Source organism: Saccopteryx leptura, chromosome X, assembly GCF_036850995.1.
Source record: "Saccopteryx leptura isolate mSacLep1 chromosome X, mSacLep1_pri_phased_curated, whole genome shotgun sequence".
Classification (NCBI taxonomy): domain Eukaryota; kingdom Metazoa; phylum Chordata; class Mammalia; order Chiroptera; family Emballonuridae; genus Saccopteryx; species Saccopteryx leptura.
The window spans coordinates 63783804-63804862 of NC_089516.1; the positions used below are offsets into that span (position 1 = coordinate 63783804).

At 38.8% G+C, this 21059-nt stretch overlaps 1 pseudogene; it reads right to left on the reverse strand.

Annotated features, from left to right (window-relative positions):
- Nucleotides 1-2286: 2286 nt before the first annotated feature.
- LOC136386350 (phosducin-like protein 3 pseudogene) lies at nt 2287-20659 on the reverse strand (annotated as a pseudogene).
- Nucleotides 20660-21059: the final 400 nt, after the last annotated feature.

Consider the following 21059-nt stretch of genomic DNA (forward strand, 5'->3'; position numbering starts at 1 on the left):
AAATGTTGTAAGCTGGTGCCATGATGTGTGATCAAGGGTATATAAACAGCCCCTGAAATGTATTTGGGGCACATGATTTGGGTTTGCAATTGCCCCATATCAGCCATATGTGCCCGGCATATTTAATAAATCTCCTCCTTTAATAAAACTCTTCAAAACTCATCTGGACTTGGTGTCTCTATGTAAAGCCGCGGAATTGAGGTACAGGTACTTTACAACACCCCTCTGTCCTGAACTTTTTACATTGAAACTGTAATGTAAAAAAGAAATATTTCCTTAAGCCATTGAATTTTGATTCTCATTCTTTTCTTAAAAAAGATTTTATTTATTAATTTTACATAGAAATTAGAGAGAGGGGAGCAGGGAAGCAAGAAGTATAAACTCATAGCTGCTTCACTTTAGTTGTTCATTGATTCTTTGTCATATGTGCCTTAACTGGGCACCCCAGGGTTTTAAACTGGCGACCTCAGCATTCCAGGCTGATGGTCTATCTAGATTGTGCCACTACAGGTCAGGCTGATTCTCATTATTATAGTAGAACATTCTTCTTTCCATAACTAAAAAACAACTGTATGCAGCTCCACAATCTTTTACACAGCATTTCAGTTAGCTAGCTCTAATAACTTAGAGTTGGCTTGCAAGTTAAATGTATTTACCATACTAGCACTAAGGAATCACTTATTAAAAGTAGATCCTATTTTTTAATTACTTAATTAATTAACTTTTTAGTGAAGGAAAGAAAGAGAGAGAGAGACAGGGAAGGAGAGAAGAAAGGGAGGGAGAGAAATGAAAAGTATCAACTCGTAGTTGCAGCACTTTAGTTGTTCATTGATTGCTTGTCATACATCACTTGACCAAGGGGCTCCAGCCTAGCCAGTGATCCCTTGCTCAATCCAGTGACTTGGGCTTCAAGCCAGGGACCTTTAGGCTCAAGCCAGTTACCATGAGGTCATATCTATGATCCCACACTCAAGCCAGTGACCCTGTGTTCAAGTTGGTGAGCCTGTGTTTAAGATGGATGAGCCCGCACTCAAGCCAGAGATTACCTCAGGGTTTCAGACCTGGAACCTCAGCATTACCACTGGTCAGACTTGAAATTTTTTTTGAATTTACAGTGTTGACATGATTTCAAGTGTCTCATTCAATATAACACCATCTACACACCGCATCATGCCCCATGCAAAGTCTCTTTTTACCTCATTTCTCCCCTTTTGCACCCCTTTTCTTATTTCCACCCCCCCCCTTTCCCTCTGGCTATTGCTGTCCTGTATCTGTATCTATGTGTTACGTACATATGATTTTGGCTAATCCTTTCACCTTCTTTGATCCTCTCCCCTCTTCACTGGAGTGACCCCCCAACACTTCTGGCAACCCCTTGCTTCTGGCAGCAATGAGCTATTGGACTTGTGGAGGACGTAAGAGGTGAGGCAGTGAGGAAAAAGGCTAGAGACAAAAAATGTCAAATAACACCTAGCATGGGGGGATGGAGATTAAAAAAAAAAAAGAACCCTCTGGTTTACATGTAAAACTCAAAAAAGGAACAATCACTTGCATTGGGTGAGGTTATAAAGAGAAGAGTTGTTAGAGGGAAAATTCAATAAAGAACTGCTAACAATGGAGTGCGTTCTGCCTTGTCCTCAAAAGCTGGATTCTATCATCAGGTCAAGTCCAGGGATACCCTTCAAATGTAGCCCTCTAGAGTAGCTGGCCTGACTCAATGGAGTCCTGGTGGTAGCTGGGCCTGGGGTCCCATCTTGGAAAGGTGCATCCATACTTGACAAGCACACATTCAGCTTGTCCTCGACCCCCCCCCCCCCATCCTGCCTTCCCAAGACCCCAGGAAACAAAGGGGATATCAGACATAGTCCCACTGGGTTTTTTTACTTAAAGAATCTTTTTTTTTCTGGTTTTTATTTTATTTTTTTAATGTTATTAATTTTAAAAGAGTTTTAAGAAATTCAATAGGATTCTCAGCAATGATTATTTCTGAGATTTGAAACATAATTATAAAAGGCTAAAAACCAAAAGATTCATTCCTGTTTTTTCTTATTTTAAAAAAATCCAGCCTGACCTGTGGTGGCGCAGTGGATAAAGCGTCGACCTGGAATGCTGAGGTCGCCGGTTCGAAACCCTGGGCTTACCTGGTCAAGGCACATATGGGAGTTGATGCTTCCTGCTCCTCCCCTCTTCTCTCTCTCTCTCTCTCTCTCTCTCTCTCTCCTCCTTCTCTCCTCTCTAAAATGAATAAAGTCTTAAAATAAATAAATAAATAAATAAAATTTTTAAAAAAATCCAGATGATTTGCGACATCAGGACAGTTGAACAGTTGTGGCGCAGCCTCAGTCATCCTCAGAGTCATTGCCTTCCATCATGGGGGCCGAGCATCGCACGGAGGACAGTAACGCATCTTCAACTGGTTTCTTGGGGTTCTCTTCCAGGTCTGTGTTGATTGCTTCTTACTTAAACAATTTCCACTCCAACTCATCTCTTGTCAGGTTCATGCCACCAAACACTAGAGGTCCAATAAATTGAGCCTTGATGTCACCTTCAAGGTAAACAAATACTGTGGGCAGATTCCTGTCAGGAAAATTGGGTATGCATGCAGGTTGTTGAAATGGCTTTGATAAACTTGACACCAGGAAACTTCCTGGCAAGTTCACTGAAGTGCTGATTTATCAGAACACAGAGGAGAATCCCTGGTTTGTAAAGGTGTAAGATCCCCCACAAGCCCTGCCAGCTTTGGTAACTTCCTAAATATAATCCTTTCCTGAGATCTCCAAAACTTCTCCAAATTTATTCTTCAGTTTAGTTGCTTTCCACTCAGCCAGTCTCTGCTGCCTGTACATTTCAATAGCTCATTCATCTTCCTCATTAAATTAATCTTCATTATCCTCTAATTCAGGGGTCTCAAACTCAACTCAGCATGTGGGCCGCAGAGCAAGATCACAGCCGTTCGGCGGGCCGCACTAGGTCTACAAAAGGCAACTGTTACGCAACACTTTTCTCATTGCAGTTGAAAACAAAAAAAAATCAGTACAAAATTGTTCGGCGGGCCGCGAGTTTGAGACCCCTGCAGTCTAATTCTTCCAAAGTCATATCTTTGTATGTTTTCACAACTGACTGCTGAAGGACTCGCTGCTCTTCCTCTTCTGCCTCCTTTTCCAGTTTGTTCAAACTTTCCTTCGAGGGCAAGATGCCCTTTTTGCATAAGATGTCATTCCACTCAGTGTCTGCATTAGGTCCTGCATCTTGTCTCAAATAACTCAAGCCAGGCCGGCCGTGGTGTCCAGGCCCATCACCTCTCTTCCACGCACCCCTTAAAGAATCTTGTAGTTTAATATTTCATTAGTTAAAAAATGTTTTAAAAGGTTTGTACTGTGGGTGGGGGAGGGAGGGAAAGACAGAAGCTTACCAGCCTGGTCCCTTGATTCCAACCCTGGTCCAATTGCCTCTCATATCTTCATTTGTTTAAAAGCAAAACTCATACACACACCCACACACATATGAGAAAGCAATCAATGAATAACTAAGGTGCCTCAATGAAAAACTGATGATTGATGCTTCTCATCTCTCTCTGTTCCTGTCTGTCTGTCCCTATCTACCCCTCTCTCTGATTCTCTCTCTGCCTCTGTAAAAAAAAAGAAAAAAAAAAACCACATAGGATAATGTGAAATTAAAACTTTCCAACTACCCTGATCGGTGGTGGTACAGTGGATAGAGCATTGACCTGGGACACTGAGGACCCAGGTTCATAACCTAAAGGTGCCCTGGCTGGTTGGCTCAGTGGTAGAGCATCAGCCTGGCGTGTGGATGTCCTGGGTTCAATTTCTAGCCAGAGCACACAGGAGAAGCACCCATCTGCTTCTCCACCCTTCCCCCTCTCCTTTATCTCTGTCTCTCTCTTCCCTTCCCCTCCCGCAGCCAAGGCTCCATTGGAGCAAAGTTAGCCCGGGTGCTGAGGATGGCTCCATGGCCTCCACCTCAGGCCTAGAATGGCTCCTGTTGCAGCTGAGCAATGCCCCAGATGGGCAGAGCAGCGCCCTCTGTTGGGCACGCTGGATGGATCCCGGTCGGGCGCATGCAAGGGTCTGTCTGCCTCCCCACTTCTAACTTCAGAAAAATAAAACAAAAACAAAAACAGAAGAAAAAAACAAAAAACAAACAGAAATAAACCAAAGGTCACCAATTTGATGAGCATGGACTAACTGTGCTTCTGGACGATACCCTAACCAACCAAGCTATTCGGCCAGGGTAGAAATGGGCAATTCAGAACAGCTACATTTAAGTGAGGTCAAATTTAGTAAGAATGTCAAGATTTTGTGCTCAGACCACCTTGGCAATGAGTGTGCATGAGAGGAAGGCGCTGTAGGATTTAATAAAAAATACACAAGACACAACATAAAGAAAAGATGGGTACAGGGGACTCCCAGACTCCAGGACTGAGAGCCCAGATCTCTGCAGCCTCATTGTATTTATTTATTACTTTAATCAGCAAGCAAGTTACCACAGCATAGGCTCAGGAACAGAGAAGGATGATTAACTAAAACCTTGCAGGTAGGCAGGAAATGGCTAAAAGGTTCAGAAGATTCTATTAAACCAGGGGTCTCAAACTCAACTCAGCATGTGGGCCGCAGAGCAAGATCACAGCCGTTAGGCGGGCAGCACTAGGTCTACAAAAGGCAACTGTTACGCAACACTTTTCTCACTGCAGTTGAAAACAAAAAAAAATCAGTACAACAAGCACAATCGTACATGCAGTTTACTCAGTGTCACAAAACGACCAGAAACTGTAGTTCGCATCACAACTGCTGTTAACTAAGCTAATATCTAGCTAGAATGCTAGAGAATTGAAAAATACAAGTAGGCCCCTAGGCTTACTTAATTTTATCCAAAATATTTTGAACTTCGTGGATTAGTCTGCGGGCTGCACAAAATTGTTTGGCAGGCTGCGAATTTGAGACCCCTGTATTAAACAATCTTATTAGTGCTTGCTAAGGCAGCGTTGTGCCCCCGCAGGACTTGATATTCTAAAGTCCACACCAAAGACTTGTGTCAGAGCAGCATTCCAATTTCCAGCCATTTTCCTATGGTTCTGGTGTTTGACCTAGGCTAAATCACTTTCCCTTTCAGGGCTGATTTTCTTTCTTTCTTTTTTTTTCAGTACTGATTTTTCTACCTTTAAAGTGGAGATAATAGTGTCTGGTTTACCTATTTAGGAGATTTCTTTTTATTTTTCATGAGGGAGAGGACAGACAGGGACAGACAGACAGGAAGGGAGAGAGATGAGATGCATCAATTTATACTTGCAGCACCTTAGTTGTTTATTGATTGCTTTCTTATATGTGCCTGGACTGGGGGGCTTCAGCCAAGCCAGTGACCCCTTACTTAAGCCAACAACATTGGGCTTCAAGTCAGCCAGCCACCATGGAGTCATGTCGATGATCCTGCACTCATGCTGATGAGCCTGCACTCAAGCCAGTGACCGCCGGCTTTTGAACCTGGGTCTTCAGCATCCCAGGCCAGGCCAATACTCTATCCACTGTACAACTGCCTGGTCAGGCAAGGATTAAATCTTATTTTAAAATATTTGATTCTTTTTAGATTTTATTTATTCATTTTTAGAGAGAGATAAAGAGATGGAAGGTGGGGAGGAGCAAGAAGAATCAACTCCCATATGTGCATTGAATAGGCAAGCCCAGGATTTGGAACTTGTGGCCTCAGTGTTCTAGGTCTATGCTCTATCTACTGCACCATCACAGATCAGGCAGGATTAGATCTTTATGAGTACTTTATTCAGATTGTCAAGGAACTGAGAAGATGGGGGTTATGTATCCTAAAAAACCGTTTTAACATCTAATCTCAAACCAAACTCTTTATAAGGAGAAGATAAGGGTTGGTAAGGGGTTTGGTATTTAGGAACAAGTTAATTAGATAAAAGTTTCAGTCCAGAGAGTTTGCTAGCATTTCTTCATCTGCTGACCAGTAATTCTTTATCTGCATCCTTGTCAGTGTATAGTTTGTCTTGGAGCACTATGTCTCAGTTGCTTACAGATCTATTGAGCATGGGGCACAAATGTGGGTTGCTTGCAGCCCTTGTGAAGTCACTAAGCCCATTCAAGTATCCCAGCTCCAGGAACAAAGCTTTTTACTTGGATTAATAATTAAGCTTATTGATTATAACTAAAAAACTACTATACTAAAGCTAAAATTTTAACTCTTGAGTTCTCCCTATCAAAATCAAACCCATGTGACCCCTCTTTTGATGACATCATGTTTTAAGTGTGGAGGCATTATTGCAGTATTCTTATTTTCCAAATCAAAAGTTAGGATGTGTCGTCTGACAGGAACATGTGTTCTTATGAAGACATTTAAACATTAAAATCTGTACTCTGACTTTAAAAACTCAGGATGTTCAATTATAATAAGAAATACAGACATGTAGAAACAGCATATACTACAGTCATGAGCTTTATAACGATATTTGTGTCAAGGATGGGCTGCATATCCAATTATAGTCTCATAAGAGCATAATGGAGCTGAAAATTCCTATTACTTACTTACGTTGTAGTGCAACATTGTTATAAAGTAGTGTACCTTAATTCTGCGGGTTACGTAGAGACACCAAGGCAGGATACAGAAGAATTTATAGGAGATTTATTAATAAACCAGCTGCATATGACTTACACGGGGTATAGCTAACCCAAATTGTGTCGTGCCCAATATTAGCCCTGAAGCTAGTTATATATAGACTTGATCACATACAGTTTAGGGGAAAAAGGACAGGGAGGATGACACACAAGGTAACAGAATAACAAAAAATGTTGTTTTACATATCAAAAGACATCCTCAAATCTTCTAGTGTCTACCCCCCCCATCCTCATTGCGATTGCCACAGTGAAATAGTTAGCTTAGGACAAGGCCAAACGAAAATACCCTTGGAAACCTAACAAGCTAGTCCCTGCTTATTTAGTTTACAAGCCTCCATACACATAATGGATTTCAAGAGGGATGATTACCAGAAAACATATAAAATGTTACAGAATGCAGGCTTCCCAAGCAAGGGGGAGTGTTCTCGTGATCCCTTTGTCTAGAGCAGGGGTCCCCAAACTATGGCCCACGGGCCGCATGCGGTCCCCTGAGGCCATTTATCCGGTCCCCACCATACTTCCGGAAGGGGCACCTCTTTCATTGGTGGTCAGTGAGAGGAGCATAGTCCCCATTGAAATACTGGTCAGTTTGTTGATTTAAATTTACTTGTTCTTTATTTTAAATATTGTATTTGTTCCCGTTTTGTTTTTTTACTTTAAAATAAGATATGTGCAGTGTGCATAGGGATTTGTTCACAGTTTTTTTTATAGTCCGCCCTCCAATGGTCTGAGGGACAGTGAACTGGCCCCCTGTGTAAAAAGTTTGGGGACCCCTGGTCTAGAGGTACATACATCAATCATATGATTTCAGGATGGGAGGAGCTTACATGATGTCAGAGGATAAGCGTTTGTAAATCGCCCATTAAGGAGAAAGAAAGGGGAGAGGAAAGGGCTACTCAAATCTTTCTTCCCTCTCCCGCATTCCTGGCTGGCTGTTTACCTCCTCCTCACAGGTGTGGGGAAGAGAGGGGGTCCAAGTCTCCTTCCTCCTTCCATTCAAAACCTAGTACAAAAATTTCTCTATTTATAATATAATAGCCCTTCCTAAGCATGAATGTGATTGGCCATCTTGAGTTAGTATAAATCGCACACAAGTATAAAAATCATATTTACAAAATCTCTCTGAATGCTTGGCCTAAATCATAAAATGCCTTTTAAACCTCTTAGTAAAAGGGGGTTTCTTATCTCAGTATATAGTATGTCCTTGTAAGTCAGGAAGCAGGAAGCTCCCACATTCTTCTCCCTCCATTCTCCACAGAAAGGAGGGGCAAGAAGCCCGACTATTACTCCTTTTTTTTTTTAATTTTTATTTATTTATTTCTTTTAGAGGAGAGAGAGAGAGAAAGAGAGAGAGAAGGGGGGAGGAGCAGGGAGCATCAACTCCCATATGTGCCTTGACCGGGCAAGCCCAAGGGTTTTTTTTTTTTAAACTTTTATTTATTCATTTTAGAGAAGAGAGAGAGAGAGAAGGGGGGAGGAGCTGGAAGCATCAACTCCCATATGTGCCTTGACCAGGCAAGCCCAGGGTTTTGAACCAGCGACCTCAGCATTTCCAGGTTGATGCTTTATCCACTGCGCCACCACAGGTCAGGCCCGACTATTACTTCTAAAACACCAATGTTAATTTTTGCAATTCTTCAGCACCTTATCACAACGTATTACACAAATACTTATATTGTGTTATAATTACCTACACTGTGCAGTACAGTAACATTTTGTACAGATTTGTAGCCTAGGAGCTGTAGGGGAATGAAATTTGTCACCCCAAAATATGTCTATTTGGAATAAGAATCACTTTAGGTTTGCTAATTTTAAGAAACAACAGACAGGAAAAGCCCTGAAAATCAAGTAGAAGTTACCCTTTGTAAAAGACGTTTACATTTGTAAAGGAAATAGCCATTTGTAAAGGTGTCTCCCTCTTTGCACCAGGAAGAAGAGGATTTATCAATGCAGAATACAAGTGACTTAAATCTGCATAACAAACACTGGCCTAGTAGCTCAGTTGGTTATGTTGGTTGTCCTGACAAGCCAAGTTTGTGAGTTTGATCTCCAGCCAGGGCATATACAGGAATCAACCAGTGAATGTGTGAATAAGTGGAACAACAAATCAATTTTTTCTCTCTCTCTTAAAAACGAAATCTGCTGAACAATTTTACCTTTGTTTACTGTGCTTTTCCCAGTAACTTCCCATAACTGATTACTTCACTCTCAACACTTCTTTTGTCTTTAGCTGAAGGTGCTTTTCAATATGATGGATTGGGCTATTTCAGGGAGTTACTCAATTTTAATCTGTCCTTTAGTACGGAGATGTCTTAGCCAAGAACTCAGAAGGATAAAGAGAAAATTATTTTTCCTCCACTACAGAGCAATAGGCTAAACCATATAATTTAAGTGTGTAGTAGGCTATATCATCTAAGTATGTGTAAGTGCACTCTGTGATATACAAAATAACAAAGTTGCCTAATGATGCATTTCTCAGAATGCATCCATATTAAGAGGCACATAATTATATATACAATTATTAATTTAGTGTGTAAGGAGTAGGATAGACAAAGTGCTGCAAGTGTCATTGAACAGGAAGAGAATTTGTCCATAGCAGACTCAAACACCGAACACTGAGAATTGCAGTGTAGAAATTAGAATTGCTTTATTGGAGGGCACCACACAACACACAAGGAGAATGGTAACTATCTTACTTAAAAGCCTGGGCTCTCCAGTGGCTTTAATGGCAAAAAATAATGAGAAATTATGAGTAAGGAGTTTAGGATTATGGACTGTGTAGTTTAGTCACTTCTTGTGCAAGTTTCTGCAATTTTCTTTATCTGATTTTTGGGCAGTATATTGTCCAGGGTTTTTGTGTCTGTGGCCAGGGGATCTTACCTGCTTACAAAGTTCTGCAAGACATCTTGGGAATGCAAGTCTGCTTTTATGTTAAATGCAGGAAAAAAAGCAGAGCTGTAACTTTTGTGCTTAACAAGCTACAGTCCTCTATTATCTTAAGTAAACTTTATATTCTTCCCTGAAACTTGCTTTATAGGCAGTCCTCCTGGCCCCAAGACATGACTACATTTCAGTGCAACGATGACTCTTAAAAGAGCTAATGTAATAATTTTAACTAAAAGATAAATTTTAGTGTACTTATTTTGTTATGATTTGCGATGAGTTTTATAGGGAATATTTCTTTCATATGGGGTGACTGGGAAAGTCTTTACTGAAGAGGAAATATACATAAGCTTCTGGAAAGGAGGGGAAGAACATTCTAAATATGAATATAGCGGTTGTCAAAAGAGCAAATTGGTCCATATTGGAGGAAATCAGTGTTGGGTAGGTGTTGGTGTCACAACTTTAAAAAAGGTTTCTGGTTGTTTAAATAATTAACTCAAGTCCACATAGCTGAAAGTTCTAATTTGACTCCATGTTGTCCTGGGCAGCAAATGAACTTTTTTGGGGGGCCTTATTTACCTGTCCTAAAATGAATACATCAAGGGTGGCAATCAGATGGAATGAAAGCAAGGCTCCTGTTAATGAATAAGATATGGAAATGCCATAAAGATAGCATCTTGTACAGGAATATATCAACTTACAGATATTTGCACGCTGTATAGATGTATTGAAATGTCAGATCCTGTTATATTGTAACCTACTAAGGTCAGGAAGCTTCTCTTTCAATTGGTTTCCTGACTGAATCCCCAAAGAGTTCTTTCTGTGTTTACAGAGATCTATTTTCTTCTATAAAATTGACAGCTGCACAGTGGGTGGCCTACTCAGGTTCAATCAAGAGAGAGCCAGAAGAATTTTCTATATGAAATAGTAAATTTATTTATAATAAAACAAATGAAAGTTTCATATAAAAAACTTGCAAAGATGCATGTCGGGGTCCTACAATGTATACATCATAAAATAATGTTTATATAAGATTTTAGAAGTAGAAAGAGCATTACAATTAAAAAATTTTTTCTGTTTATTGATTTGAGAAAGGAAGGGAGAGAGAGAGAGAGAGAAAGAGCAAGAAAGAAATATCAACTTGTTTTTCCACCCATTTGTACATTCATTGGTTGCTCCTTGTATGTGCCTTGACTAGGGATTGAACCCCAATCTCGGCATGTTAAGACAATGTTCCAACCAACTGAATTACTCAAACAGGGCTTAAATTTCCTTTAAATTTATTGATTTTAGAGAAAGAAAAAGGGAGGGGAGAGAGAGAAATACCAATTGGATTCATTAGGTGATTCTTGTGTATGTCCTGACTAGAGATCAAACCCACAACCTTGGCATATTAATGTATTGGCACAACACTCTAACCAACTAAACAACTTGGCCAGGGCCCATTACAGTTTCTTGAAGCCTCTCGTTTGACAGCAGAGAAACTGAAGCCCAGATTACCTGAGATTTTACAGTTAGTAAATGGCTTTAAAAAAATACTCATTCCATTGTTATCTTTAAGATACTGTGCTGTCACCTACAAATCATATAAAAATGTCTAACATTTATTAAGTTTTCACTTTATGCCAGACTCTGGATGAAGTACATGTATTTTCTCACTGAATCCTCACAAGAATACTAAGAACCTGATACTATTAATATGGTAACATTGAGCCAGGTTAGTAAGCAAAAACCAGTGGAATAAGAAAAATGAGCCAGATAGTTAAATGGCCAAGCACTTCACAGCCATTTAATAAACCAAGGACACTAAGAGTAAATGGTTTACAGTTCTCCTCTCCAACCAGAGGGAAAATACTATAGTTTAAATCAGGGGTCCCCAAACTTTTTACACAGGGGGCCAGTTCACTGTCCCTCAGACCGTTGGAGGGCCAGATTATAAAAAAAACTATGAACAATTCCCTATGCACACTGCACATATCTTAAAGTAAAAAAACAAAACGGGAACAAATACAATATTTAAAATAAAGAACAAGTAAATTTAAATCAACAAACTGACCAGTATTTCAATGGGAACTATGCTCCTCTCACTGACCACCAATGAAAGAGGTGCCTCTTCTGGAAGTGTGGTGGGGGCCGGATAAATGGCCTCAGGGGGCCGCATGTGGCCCGCGGGCCGTAGTTTGGGGACCCCTGGTTTAAATCATCCTACTCAAGGAGATAGATAGCAGAAATCCAATTAGTGCCATTTGTGCCAAACACACACAAGGACGAATGAAGTTGGGGGAATAAATTTCATTTTAGTCCATTAACATAAAACTGATGAATATTCTATTGATATCCTTCCCTAAAATCTTCCCTAAAACTCCCACCTTTAGAAAACAGATAATAGCCCGAATAGGAGGTGGAGCAGTGCATGGAGCATCGGACTGGGATGTAGAGGCCCTAGGTTCAAAACCTCGATATTGCAGGCTTGAGCATGGGGTCAGTGGCTGAGCCCAAGATCACTGGCTTGAGCAACGGGTCACTGGCGAGGCTGGAGCCCCCCACCCCCAATCAAGGCACAGATGAGAAAGCAATCAATGAACAACAAAGGAGCCGCAACTATGAGTTGATGCTTCTCATCTTTCTTCCTTCCTGTTTTTCCCTCTATCTCTATCACATTAAAGAAAATTTAAAAAACAAGTGTCTGTCTTCATTTTGAGATTCTGCCTTCTCATTTGTATTGGAATAAATGCTCTTGAAGATTATTTTCCATATCTAACACTTTGTCCTTCTATATTTTGCATGAAGCTTAAAATTTAAATGCAAGTTTGAGTTTTTTAGAACATCGTGCCAAGACAACGAATTTAGATCCTACAGGCCCCCTGTTCTATTATCACAGACTACCTCCTAAAATCTAGTCAGCAGTCTCACAAATATTTGTTACTGCTTATGAGGAGATCTGAACAAAAGAGTGTGTGGGTTACATTCTCAAAACTAGTGTGAAAAATATCAAGGTAATATAACCTGAATATGAGAAAAACAATGCATGATCTCCTTAAAACTATTATGCCAGTTTGTTGGAAGTCAGTGAAAAAGATTCAAAAGAAGAAAGCAAGTAGAATTCTTTCAGTAGCCTACATTTGAAGAAAAAAGTGGAAAGAGTAATTAATAATCTTTAGTACTATACGCCAGTAAGGTTTCACACAAACTTTGAATATTCCAAGGGGAAAAATAAGAAGTCAATAGCTGTGGGAGTTCACTGGCTACAACTACAGCTCCACTAAGGAAGAAAATCCTTTCTCTTCTTGTGGTTGTCAGTATGTGTGGTGATGTCCTGACAACAGTAATACACTCTTTTACTTATAGTTTTGAAAGCTCTTCCACACCTATGACCTCATTTGATACAATAGTTCTATGAGATAAGGATTATTTCAGTCTCTGCATTTCATAAGTATATCAAAAATTTTAAGTGATAACAGGACTGGTAAACATAGAGCTGGAATTTGAAGCTATATAATCTGATATCAAATTCAGTGCTCTTTCCACCAAACCATTTTGTTCTATCTCTGGTGCCGTCTCACAGCAGTTTCCAAGGGTGACCTATTCTTTCTTTTTTTTACTTATTGGTCTATGATCTCTTTTAACCCTTATTTTTAGTATTTTCAGTTCTGCTTTACATTCTGTTGTAACTCAACATAACTAAAAATCAGAAACAGCCTGACCTGTGGTGGCGCAGTGGATAAAGCATCGACCTGGAAATGCTGAGGTCGCCGGTTCGAAACCCTGGGCTTGCCTGGTCAAGCACATATAGGAGTTGATGCTTCCAGCTCCTTCCCCCTTCTCTCTCTCTGTCTCTCTCTCCTCTCTAAAAATGAATAAATAAAATTAAAAAAACAAAACAAAACAAAAAACCCAAAAGCCTGACCTGTGGTGGCGCAGTGGATAAAGCGTCGACCTAGAAATGCTGAGGTCGCCGGTTTGAAACCCTGGGCTTTCCTGGTCAAGGCACATATGGGAGTTGATGCTTCCAGCTTCTCCCCCCCCTCTCTCTCCTCTCTCTCTCTCCTCTCTAAAATGAATAAATAAAAATTAAAAAAAAATCAGAAACATTTTTTTAATTAAAAAAATTTTTCAGACAATTAATTTTAACAGGGTGACATTGATCAATTAGAGTACATAGATTCAGAGAAAACATCTCCAGATCATTTTGACATTTGATTATGTTGCATATCCATCACCCAAAGTCAAATTATCTTCCATCACTTTCTATTTGGTTTTCATTAAAAATCAGAAATTTAAAACTAAATTGTGAATGTGTTAAAGGCTTAGTTGATGGCAGTTCTTGAGAAACTATTTATTTTTACAAATTATAAATAACTTTTCTTAGAGAAAATATTGCCCAAGTCATAAAAGTTATTGCCAATGTCTTATGGCCAATCTTTTCTATTATAAAACTAGACAATATGAGCATAAATTGTCTCCATTAGTCATTACTGAGGAAGAAATAGAGAACAGTCTTTGAGTGACACTCTCAATGACTTATTATTATTTTTAAACATAACTTTTTTCTTCTTTTCAATTTTCTTCTTTTTAATTGATTTTATTTTTTTAATTTAATTAATAGTGTTTATATAGATTCTAGTGTCACCCCGAATCAATCCCAATCCCCCTATTCCCCTCAACATCTCCCTTGTTCCCCTCCCTACAGCACCCTCCCCCCTTTCTTTCAGGTTTATCCCATCCTATCATCCCCTTTCCCCTCTGTTCTCTTTTCTTCTGTTCCCTTTGACCCGTCCCCTGTCTCAATTTCGTTACTCAGTTCTCATTGTTCCTTGGATTCCTCAAATGAGTGAGGTCATATGATATTTTTCTTTCTCTGCCTGGCTTATTTCACTTAACATGATAGTTTCCAGGTCCATCCATGTTGTTGCAAAAGGTAATATTTCCTTCTTTTTCATGGCTGCATAGTATTCCATTCATTGTATATATCAGTGGTCCCCAACCTTTTTTGGGTCACGGACCGGTTTAATGTCAGAAAATATTTTCACGGATGGGCCTTTAGGGTGGGACAGATAAATGTATCACGTGACTGAGACAAGCATCAAGAGTGAGTCTTAGATGGATGTAACAAAGGGAATCTGGTCATTTTTAAAAAATAAAACATCGTTCAGACTTAAATATAAATAAAACTGAAATAATGTAAGGTATTTATTCTTCCTCTGTGGACCGGTACCAAATGGCCCACGGACTGGTACTGGTCCGCGGCCCGGGGGTTGGGGACCACTGGTATATATGTACCACATCTTTTTATTTTTTTAAAATTTTTTAAGGCTATTTTTAAAAATTATTTATTCATTTTAGAGAGGAGAGAGAGAGAGAAAGGGAGGAGCAGCAGGAAGCATCAACTCCCAAATGTGCCTTGACCAGGCAAGCCCAGGGTTTTTTGAACCAGCGACCTCAGCATTCCAGGTCGAGGCTTTATCCACTGTGCCACCGCAGGTCAGTCTGTACCACATCTTTTTAATCCACTTGTCCACTGACAGACATTTGGCCTGTTTCCAGATCTTCGCTATTGTGAACAATACTGCCATAAACATGGGGGTAAATTTCTTTTATTCAGTCGGTGATATGCTGTTCTTGGGATATATTCCTAAAAGTGGGATGGCTAGGTCAAAAGGCAGATCCATTTTTAATTTTCTGAGGAATCTCCATACTGTTTTCCACAGTGGCTGCACCAGTCTGCATTCCCACCAGCAGTGCAGGAGGGTTCCCTTTTCTCCACATCCTCGCCAGCACTTATTCTGTGTTGTTTTATTGATGAGCGCCATTCTGACTGGTGTGGGGCGATATCTCATTGTGGTTTTAATTTGCATTTCTCTAATGATTAGTGATGTTGAACATTTTTTCATTGATCTATTGGCCATCTGTATGTCCTCTTTGGAGAAGTGTCTATTTATTTCTTTTGCCCATTTTTTGATTGGATTGTTTGTCTTCCTGGTGTTGAGTTTTACAAGTTCTTTATAAATTTTGGTTATTAACCCCTTATCAGACGTATTATCGAATATGTTCTCCCATTGTGTGGTTTGTCTTTTTATTCTGTTCATATTGTCTTTAGCTGTACAAAAGCTCTTTAGTTTAATATAGTCCCATTTGTTTATCCTATGTTTTATTTCACTTTCCTGTGGAGATAAATCAGCAAATATATTGCTGCGGTAGATATCGGTGAGCTTACTGCCTATGTTTTCTTCTAAGATGCTTATGGTTTCACGACTTAGATTTAAGTCCTTTATCCATTTTGAGTTTATTTTTGTGAATGGTGTAAGTGGATGGTCTAGTTTCATTTTTTGGAGGTAGCTGTCCAATTTTCCCAAACACAATTTGTTAAAGAGACCGTCTTTATTCCATTGTATGCTCTTGCCTCCTTTGTCAAATATCAGTTGTCCATAAAGGTGTGGGTTTATTTCAGGGTTCTTTGTTCTGTTCCATTGATCCATATGCCTGTTCTTATGCCAGTACTAAGCAGTTTTGTGTACAATAGCCTTGTAGTATAACTTGATATCAGGAAGTGTGATACCTCCCACCTCATTCTTCTTTCTCAAGATTGCTGAGGCTATTCATGTTCTTTTTTGGTTCCATATATATTTTTGGAATATGTGTTCTATATCTTTGAAGTATGTCATTGGTATTTAATTGATATTGCATTGAATTTATAAATTGCTTTGGGTAATATAGACATTTTAATGATGTTTATTCTTCCTAAGCACAAACATGGGATATGCTTCCACTTGTTTGTATCTTCCTTGATTTCTTTTATTAATGTTTTATAATCTTGTGAGTACAAGTCTTTAACCTCCTTGTTTAAATTTACTCCTAGGTACTTTTATTTTTTTCTTGCAATAGTGAGTGGGATTATTTTCTTAATTTCTCTTTCTGACAGTTCATTGTTGGTGTATAAAAATGCTTCTGATTTTTGTGTATTAATTGTATACTCTGCCACTTTGCTGAATTCATTTATCAGGTTGAATAGTTTTTTTGTTTGTTTGTTTTTTTAAAAGAGACAGATAGAGAGTCAGATGAAGGATAGATAGGGTCAGACAGACAGGAACAGAGAGAGAGAGATGAGAAGCATCAATCATTAGTTTTTCGTTGCAATAGCTTAGTTTTTCATTGATTGCTTTCTCATATGTACCTTGACTGTGGGCCTTAAGCAGACTGAGTAACCCCTTGTTCAAGTCAGCGACCTTGGGTCCAAGCTGGTGAGTTTTGTTCAAACCAGATGTGCCCACGCTCAAGCTGGTGACGTTGGGGTCTTGAGCCTGGGTCCTCTGCATCCCAGTCCGAAGCTCTATCACTGCGCCACTGCTTGGTCAGGCAGGTCGAGTAGTTTTTTGACTGAGACTTTAAGGTTTTCTATATACAGTATCATATCATCTGTAAATAATGATAGTTTTACTTATTCCTTTCTTATTTGGATGCCATTTATTTCTTCTTGTCTGGTTGCTGTAGCTAGGACTTCCAGTACTATGTTGAATAAGAGTGGTGAAAGGGGGCACCCCTGCCTTGTTCCTGATCGTAAGGGGATTGCTTCTAATTTTTGCCCATTGAGTATGATCTTGGTTGTGGGTTTGTCATAGATGGCCTCTATCATGTTGAGGTATGTTCCCTGTATTCCCACTTTGCTGAGAGTTTTGATCATGAATGGGTGCTGGATTTTATCAAATGCTTTTTCTGCATCTATTGAAATTATCGTGTGCTTTTCCCCCTTTCTTTTGTTTATGTGATGAATCACATTGATTGATTTAGGAATTTTGTACCATCCTTGCCTCCCCAGGATGAATCCCACTTCATCATGATGTATGATTTTTTTCATGTATTGCTGGATCCGGTTTGCTAATATTTTGTTGAGGATTTTAGCATCTAAGTTCATCAGGGATATTGGCGTATAGTTTTCTTTCTTTGTGTTGTCTTTGCCTGGTGTTGGAATCAGAACTATGCTTACCTCATAAAAGGAGCTTGGAAGTCCTCATTCATCTTGAATTTTTTGAAATAGCTTGAGAATTATAGGAGTAGTTCTTTGAATATTTGGTAGAATTCCCCTGTGAAGCCATCAGGCCCAGGGCTTTTGTTTCTTGGGAGTTTTTGATAAGTGTTTCAGTCTCATTTGTTGTAATCAGTCTGTTTAGGTTTTCTGATTCTTCCAGATTAATTTTTGAAAGATTATATGTTTCAAGGAATTTGTCCATTTCACCTAGGTTGTCTAATTTTTTGGCATAGAGTTCTTCATAGTATTTTTTTAATTTTTTATTTATTTATTCATTTTTAGAGAGAGAGGAGAGAGAGAAGGGGGAAGGAGCAGGAAGCATCAACTCCCACATGTGCCTTGACCAGGCAAGCCCGGGGTTTTGAACCAGTGACCTCAGTGTTCCAGGTCAACACTTTATCCACTGCGCCACCACAAGTCAGGCCTTCATAGTATTTTCTTACAATATTTTGTATTTCTGGTGCGTCAGTTGTTATTTCTCCACTCTCATATCTGTTTTTATTTATTTAAGTCTTCTCACTTTTTTTTTGGTGAGTCTGGTTAAGGATTCATCATTCTTGTTTGCCTTTCAAAGAACCAGCTCTTGGTTTCATTGACCTCTGTATTGTTTCTTTAGCCTCTATGTCATTTATTTCCACTCTGATCTTTATTATTTCCTTCTTTCTACTACCTTTGGGCTTTACTTGCTGTTCTTTTTCTAGTTTTTTTTTTAGATGCAGGGTTAAGTTATTTATTTGAGCTTTTTCTAGCTTCTTAAAGTATGCTTGTAATGCTATGAACTTCCCTCTCAGTACAGCTTTTGCTGTGTCCCATAAATTTTGAGTTGTTGTATGCTCATTATCATTTGTTTCTAGGAATTTTTAATTTTCTTCTTTGATCTCATTGTTAACCTATTCATTATTTAATAACATGCTATTTTGTTTCCATATGTTTGAGAATTTTTCAGTTTTTCTGTTGTGGTTGATTTCTAGTTTCATGTCGTTGTGATCAGAGAAAGTGCTTAATTTGATTTCAATCTTCTTAAATTAGTTGAGACCGCTTTTGTGCCCTAAGGTGTGGTCTATCCTAGAGAAAGTACCATAAGCACTTGAAAAGAATGTATATTCTGCTGCTTTAGGGTGAAAGGTTCTGAAGATATCTATTAAATCCAGTTGATTTAATATGTCCTTTAAGTTTGCTGTTTCTTTGTTAATTTTCTTTCTTGAGGATCTATCTAGTGATGTTAGTGGGGTATTGAAATCCCCTAATATTATAATATTGCTGTTGATCTCACCCTTTATATCCACCAAGGTCAGCTTTATATATTTATGTGCTCCTATATTAGGTGTGTAGATATTTAGAATGGTTATATCTTCCTGTTGGATTGCTCCCTTTATCATCATGTAGTGACCTTCTTTATCTCTTACTATAGCCTTTGTTTTAAAGTCCACTTTGTCAATATAAGTATTGCTACGCAGCTTTATTTTTCATTTCCATTTGAATAAAATATTTTTTTCCATTCTTTTACCTTCAGTCTATGTGTATCTTTTGTTTTGAGGTGTGTCTCTTGTAGACAACATATGTATGCATCTTGTTTTCTTATCCACGCCACTACCCTATGTTTTTTGATTGGGTCATTTAAGCCATTTACATTTAAGGTTACTATTGATATGTAGTTTTTTATTTCCATTTTATTCTTTAAAGCTTTATTCCTCTTTTACTATATTCTTTCCCCTTTTTGTTCTGTTTACAACAGGCCTCTTAATATTTCTTGTAGCATTGGCTTGATTGTAATGAATTCCTTGAGGTTTTTTTTTTTTTTTTGGTCTGGAATGTTTTTTATTTCTCTTTTAATTTTAAATGGTAGTTTTGCTGGATAAAGAAGTCTTGGTTGTAGGCTTTTGTTCTGCATTACTTTGAATATTTCTTGCCATTCCCTTCTGGCCTCAAGTGTTTCTGTTGAGAAGTTGGTTGTCATCCCTATATGGGCTCCTTTGTAGGTGATAACCTTTTTTTCTCTAGCAGCTTTTAATATTTTCTCTTTATCTCTTAGCTTTGGTATTTTAATTATAATGTGTCTTGGTGTAGATTTCTTTGGGTTTCTCTTTAATGGAGTTCTCTGTCCTTCTTGAACTTGTGTGAGTCTTTCCTACATCAATTTAGGGAAGTTTTCAGCTATGATTTTGTTGAGCAAGGTGTCTATCCCTTGTTCTTTCTCTTCTTCTTCAGGAACCCCTATGATGCGGATGCTGTTTCTCTTTAGGTTGTCACAGAGCTCTCTTAGAGTTTCTTCAGATTTTTTCAGCCTCTTTTCTTTTTGCTGCTCCACTTCTGTTTTCATTTATCTTGTCTTTTAAATTGCTGATTCGATCCTCTGCTTCATCCAGCCTGATTTTAATTGCTTCTAGTGTAGCATTCACTTCTGATATTGTATTTGTCATTTCCGACTGGTTCTTCTTTATTATTTCAATGTTCTTTTTGAAGCTTGTTATCTCTTTATTTTTGTGTTCATTGTGTCCATCCATTGTTGTTCTAAGATCTTTCAGCATTCTATTAATCCTTATTTTAAACTCTGCATTGGTAGTTTTGTTATTTTCATATCACTTAGTTCATTTTCTGGAAGTTTCTCTTGTTGATTCGTTTGGATTGCACTTGTCTGTCTTCCCATTATGTCTGTGTTTTTGGGTGTGTTGTTTGTAGAGCTGCTTGAGTCTAGGGTTTGTATTGTCTGCCACCAATTTTCAGTTGTGTTATTTTTAGGTATTCTTGTGTTGGCATCAGCTGTTGTTTGCAATCCACTGTCTGATTTGGCTTTTCTAGTAGAGTTGTTTTGAAGTCTTGATTTGTTTGTTTTTTTCTCAGTTTTCTTAACTCGGTGGTAATGTTCTTAACTTTCTATTTTGCCACTTGTTTTCCTCTGAGACATAGAAGTACCAAGGCCATGCATTTGCATGCTATAGAGACAGGTCACCACCTTTACTGTGAATTTGCCTCCTTGATCAAGCTGTTGCTGTTGCATGGATAACTTCTCATTCTTACTTTCCAGCTCTTCCACATTAAACATCATGGCACATTCTCCTTTTGTGTGCTCATACCTTTTCCTCTCCTTTTTCATCTCTTTATTCATTTTAGAAAGAGTAAACAGAGAAAGGGAGAGAGGAGTGGGAAGTATCAACTTGTTACTTTTTAGAAAAGATTTCATTTATTGATTTTAGAGAGGAGAGAGAGGAGAGGGAGGAGCAGGAAGCATCAACTTATAGTAATTGCTTCTTGTATGTTCCTTGATTGGGCAAGCTTGGGGCTTTGAACTGGAGACCTCAGAATTCCAGGTTGACTCTTTATCCACTGTGCCACCACAGGTCAGTCTTACTGACTTATTTAGATTCAACAGCACACATTTTTTCAGCTGATTTATTTTTTATAGTAGGTCTTGACCCCATTTCTCTATTCAACACAACTTCTATAGTTAGCATAAGCTGGCTATCGGTGATCTCAAAATTTTCCTTGGTCTGGCATTCTGTTACCTT